We start from the raw sequence: 5,953 nt of genomic DNA, 5'->3' as shown, positions 1-5,953 counted from the left end.
CCTGGGCAGCCCATCTGATGCACGTCTGTCCGTTATGCACAGTGTCCTAATACAGCTACCCAGCAATTACCCCTTCTTCCTGCCACGGACTTTAACCCCTTCAGTCCCAGGGGTTTTTGGTACCTCAAAGCCCTGAGCAATTTTGCCATTTTTGCGGTATGACGGTTTAGCGATTATTCTCCTTTCCTGTGAATAGTGTACCCATGTAAACTATATATTGTATTTTCAAGGAGAGATAGAGCTTTCTTTTGATACCATAGTTAGATGATTAGCTGAGAATTTAGAATGAGAAATATAGTAAAAAACTAGGGAAAATAAGAAAAAAAACTCATTTTTTTAAATATATTTTCCCTCTGAATCCTCACAAAATTAGGTAAAGTGATGAAAAATCCCCTCCAAGTTTATCAATTCAGGTGTCCTGATTTCAGAAATACCTAATTTATATAGAATTTCCATACTTCCCCAGCACTTATAGGGAACATACTATAAGATGTACATTATTCATTATGGCTTAACGGGTTTGGGGGTTGTGAATCGGGGCAGGAGGGTTATACTTTTTAGATGTCAACAATAATGAGAGTGATAACGAAACTTACAAAAATGAAGGTAAAAAGTTCTGAAAGTTCATCACGCTTCGTCCATTCGCTGCCACGCCATTACAAGCCGTTTTGGCACTCGTTGATGAGATAAAGTGGGAAGGACTGTGTGTAGGATGGTACATATTAGATTACATATGGGCACCGGCCAACTCTTTGTGTTCTTCTTCGTGTGTGGGGGAAATCTTCGTATTCTGCGAATATTCGCCCATTCCTGTCTTCTGTTCGGGCGAATATTCGTGTGCGTTCTTCACATTCGTTTTTTTCTTTGTTTTTTTTCCATTTTTTTAGAAGGGGTTAATACGGGGTTAACGCGGTACGGACTACGCAGCAGCTTTGGCGCTAGGAGTTTAAATGTCTGTACGAGCAACTCTATTGGTCGCCTGCAGGAGCCTCCTCTGCCATCAACCAATGAAGTACACCTGTACTTCATTGGATGATGGCAGACAAGCCCCTGCTGGCGACCAATAGGGTCGCTCGTAAAGACTTTTAAAATCCTTTCCCAGCAACTTGGCCGTTAAAAGTCTGTACGAACGACCACTAAAGTCGCTTGTACAGACCTTTAACTGTTATAGCAGGGAGACCAGTGGTCTCTGCCGGCCAAGTCAACCCCTGACAGCAAACCTATGGATTTCCGCTCCTGTTATCTCTGCAGCATCGCAGGGGTTAACGGGAGCAGAAATCTGTAGATTCCCCGTCAGGAGTTAAAAAGGCCATGCAAGTGAGCCTATTGGTCGCCTGCATGGTCTTCGTCTGGTATCAACCAATTGGTTGATGCCAGGGGAGGACCCTGCAGGCGACTAATAGAGTTGTTCGCACAGCCCCTTAACCACTGACGCCAAACCTACGGATTTCCGCTTCCATTAACCCCTGTGATGCTGCGGAGATAAGGTGTTCGTTTTCATGTTCGCCCTGAAGACAAATGCAGAAGTCTAGTACATATCAATTGCTTATATGTAGAAGTAGCCAAAAATAAGGTTTCATTGATGGTTATGGCTGTGATTGATGGGTCCAACAACCTGTGGGAATTTTTCCTTACTTTTTTTTCACTCTGGCCAATCAGCATTTACAAAGGGAGGGACAAGCATTAGATATATAAATGTGCTGATGGCATTTTAACTTGTCAGTAGCAGCAGTTACAGATTGCTGGGAGTTGGGTTATGAGGGACCCAATGATCCTCATTACTCATATTCAATACTACAAGTTAATTAATAGTTTATTTTAGTGCAGAAAATGCACTGTTGTGGGTTGTATTGGAGAACAACTGTAGTGTACTACAGGGACTGTAGCATATTTTTTTTTTCCCTGTTCCTGAGTTTTTAGTTGCCCATGTATGCTGCTAGGAAATTCGTTCCTGCTGCATAGGGCTGCATGTGCCTCTCATCTGCCAGTGTCTGCCTGCCTAGGCCCTGTGCTCTACTACTACTACTCATACCGAGTTTCTGAATTTGTGAAATTGATCGTAAGGTCACCAAATCCTTCCAAAAGGTTCAACAGACAAAATGAACAGAAGAGGGATGGAACTCTGCTGTAATCGACCCCCTGGTATACACCAGATTACTATTCTTGCCACTTATTTTATATACGTTAGACACCTGTCTTTTATTCCGATGGTCCCGAGCCAGAAGGCGTTCCCTGTCTATAGAGAAGCAAAGGAGGATTGAAGCTCAGATAGTTGGTGAAAACTCCCCACCTCCAAGGTATTTAAGTTTGTACTCTTAACTGGGCAATTTTCTAAACAATATCTTAACTAACACCTCATTCTGCCCCTTTAGTGCCTTTCCCCTCTGTTTGCCCTATCAGAAAAATCCCTCAAGACCCACTTCTTCAAGGATGCCTATGAACCTACGTGTTTATGCCCTTCCTCCCATACTTTCCTAGTCCCTCTCCCGCCTTCGGACAATACTAGTGTGGCTGGTCCATGTCTAGCACTGCTACGCCTCAATCCCCTCCTAATTGTAAACTTGTTTGAGCAGGTCCATCTTTGTCTCAAACTGTTATGTCCTGTTAAGCCCTGTACAGCGGTGCCGAACAGGATGGCACTATATAAAACAATAATAATCATAAGAAAAATCTCATCACACAGGTATGTGTCTCCCAAACCAAAGGTGACGATCTCTTTGGACACAATTTCCTGAAAGAAGCGTGTTGACCATCTCTGCTTTGAGGCCAACCTAGGATCCAATGTCACATTAAAGTTGCCCCCACAACCAGCAAACCCTCCCGGTGGGTTTTATATTTTGCCTATAGGGGTGGAATAGCTGCAATTGTAGCGGATATCTGATACTGGAAGCGGAGGTCACTCGCATGAGTCCTTTCTCATGTACAGCTTGGCCATGCCCTTGGCTAGGGTTAAACTTATTTCAAGGGAGGTTAATGTAATGTAATTAAACTTCCAGCATGATTTGATAAAATGGCTTGGATCTTCAGATGTATACTGCATTTCCTCTGCCTACTTCCTCAGAGATGATTAGACCTAGGCATGTAGTGATGTGCAGCTGAGGGGATTTATCTTCTCTTACTGCTCCAGCAGTAAGGGACATTCCTTTTCACGCAAAATCACCAAGTTATTTTTTATTTTCCATTGGAATGTTAAAAAAAATGAGGTCCATTTACTGAGATGCAGCTTTCTGTATTACACATAACTGGGATCATCCCAACGTTGCCTACCCTGAGCTCTCCATCATCTTCTTGTGCGTGTGAGTAAGGGGTTTCATTAGATCCTCTGGAAGTGTTGGAGCTGGCTGGCATTGGGTAAAGCGTGCATGCACTTTAATGAGCAGGAGATGTGGCTGGCTGAACAGCTTGTGCAAGGGAGACCTAAAGAAAATGTGAATGGACCACTCAGCTTTTCGAGTGGCTTCTCCGTAGTTTTTGAGCAGTGTTACAAGACCTCATAACTTCTCATTACAATTGTATAATTTGAGACTTTTTAATCTAAGAAATAAAACCACCTCTGTCACTCTCTACACAAACTGCCAAATTCACCAGGATTAAATTTCAAATTGTCACATTAATTAACAGTAGTGCCTACAACCCTAATCTCAAAAACAAGTCTCAAGATTGTCTCAGGGCTTTGCGGGGAAGCAAACAGGAAATCAGTGCATGAGCAGAATCAATTTTAAGGATTTTAATTGTGCTAGCTGTGATCAAGTTGGGATACCCAAAACCTGGTCTGTCTGCTAACCCTCGAGGGCCAGTTTCCAGCTTCTGCTTTAGATGCTAAGTTCACATTGAGAAAGGACCTCTACACCTTCTGTGCAATTCATTTGCACTGGACCTTTAATTTACATAATTCACGGGTTGAAATGTTAGGCTTAGGTCCCCATCTAGTGGCAACTACAAGTAGTGCAGAACTAACTTTTCCTCCTCTCATTCATTTCCATCTACACTATATAATTCTACAAACAATTCTACCTACATTATGTTAATATACAACGCAGTTAGTTGAGGCACTATTCTAGCAATTCTCACCTCATCAACTTCCACTTTTAGCAGTAATTTTTTTTTTATTTTTTTTATTAAACATGGAAATCCTCACAAAGTGTACACAGAGATCATAACATGACATTTTGGGAGTTTGCTTACAATAAATAAAACATCACATATAGAAGACTAATATAAAAAGCAAAGCAATTTAAATTTCATTATTTTCTTATGAAATGTAAAATCCTTTTCCACTACCGTTTATTCAGTAACGTGTCCTATAAACGAAAATTCTCAGACTATTTATTTTGGGTGACCGCTTATTTGAGAGCAAGTCATAGTGCAAAGATTTAGCCATATAAACAATTGCTTCGGTTTCTAATCCCAGACTAGATGTTTAGATCAGGACTCTGTGGGGACCATACCATCACTTTCAGGACTCCTCTGTCTTTATCCTGAAGATAGTTATTTGGCTGTGTGTTTGGGGTTTTTGTCACAGCGTAGAATACATTTTGAGCCAATCATACGTCTCCCTGATGATATTGCATGATGGATTAATCTGCCTGTACTTCGGCATCGCACATCGCACTGATGCCCATCGGCTGCCAGAGAGGAGGAACCAGGTCCCCTGCAGCGCTGCGGAGGATACTCCTCTCTGGCAGCTGGTGGACGTATGTGCGCAGACAACCCTTGCTACTGCTGGCCGGGACTTCCGCCGGGGCTTTTATAACAGAGCACCGGAAGGTCATGTCACGCTGGTGCTCCATCTTAGAAGCCCCGGCGGAAGTGCCGGCAGCAGCAGAGGTTGTCACCGCACATCCTGCAGACGTCCACCGGCTACCAAAGAAGAGGATCCAGGTCCCCTGCAGCACTGCAGGGGATCTGGATCTTAGTGTAAGAAAAGAGTATCTTTCAGTTATTCAAAGGGTATTTTTCAGAGATATTCGACAAAATCGATTCAACTAATTTTCATTATCCATTAGTTGTTGCAGCCCTAAACCAAGATAGTGTTTTTGTGAATAGTTAAGTCGCTTGGCCTTTTCACATCGGAGGTATGACTTTTTGGCCTCAAGTCTTCCATGAAGACCACTTCTGACCAGACTTCTCCAGGCAGTAGATTAGTGTACCATAGTCCCACTGTTTTCTGCCAACATTGAGCTGATGGCAGTGCTGGACATCTTCTGATTACGAAGGGAAGTAAGCATGTGTCTCATCTACTGCACTACGTTTCCTTCACTGATCACTTCATCTACAGTTCATCTACAGTTCTCAACATCATTGCTGTGCTCAGTCTTCCCATAGTGTAACTTTTGATATTAAAAACCGTCTTCAGCAACCCCACCTTGTAAATTAATTTGGCTGTTCATCATCCAGTTTTATTCCTCCTACACCCTACATATTAAATTAATGATCATTAGCACTTGTTTGGAATAACCGTTTAATCATTCACCTAACTATATGCCTACAAAATCCCTTACTTAGTGCAAGCGTACCTAAAAGAATTGATGCTGTTTTGAAGGCAACGGGTGGTCACAACAAATACGGATTTGATTAAAATTTTTGTTCGGGTGACTCATTTTGCATTTTTTTAAATGATAAAAATAAAGAATTCTTGCTTTACAGAATTTTTTCACAGTACATATACACACACATTTTAGATTATATATATACATACACACACCAATAGTGAGATGATTAAAGCATCTTAAAATATGCATATGAAGGACACTAGGATCAGAGCATGTTTTATAAATGTTGATCACAGCCAAACATTGCCTTTGTAAAGGGGCGGGGCAATGCAAATGAGACCGACTTTACATCCATTTCTTTTAAGCACTTTTGCTGTGAATAGCATCAGCATGATAATTAGATTTTAGAAAAACTTTTAACCTACATATAATAAACCAAATGAAATAACATTCACAAGACA

The sequence above is a fragment of the Spea bombifrons genome, chromosome 2 (assembly GCF_027358695.1).
Source record: "Spea bombifrons isolate aSpeBom1 chromosome 2, aSpeBom1.2.pri, whole genome shotgun sequence".
NCBI lineage: Eukaryota > Metazoa > Chordata > Amphibia > Anura > Pelobatidae > Spea > Spea bombifrons.
The sequence above is the reverse complement of the archived record's forward strand: the minus strand, read 5'-3'. Positions refer to the sequence as shown.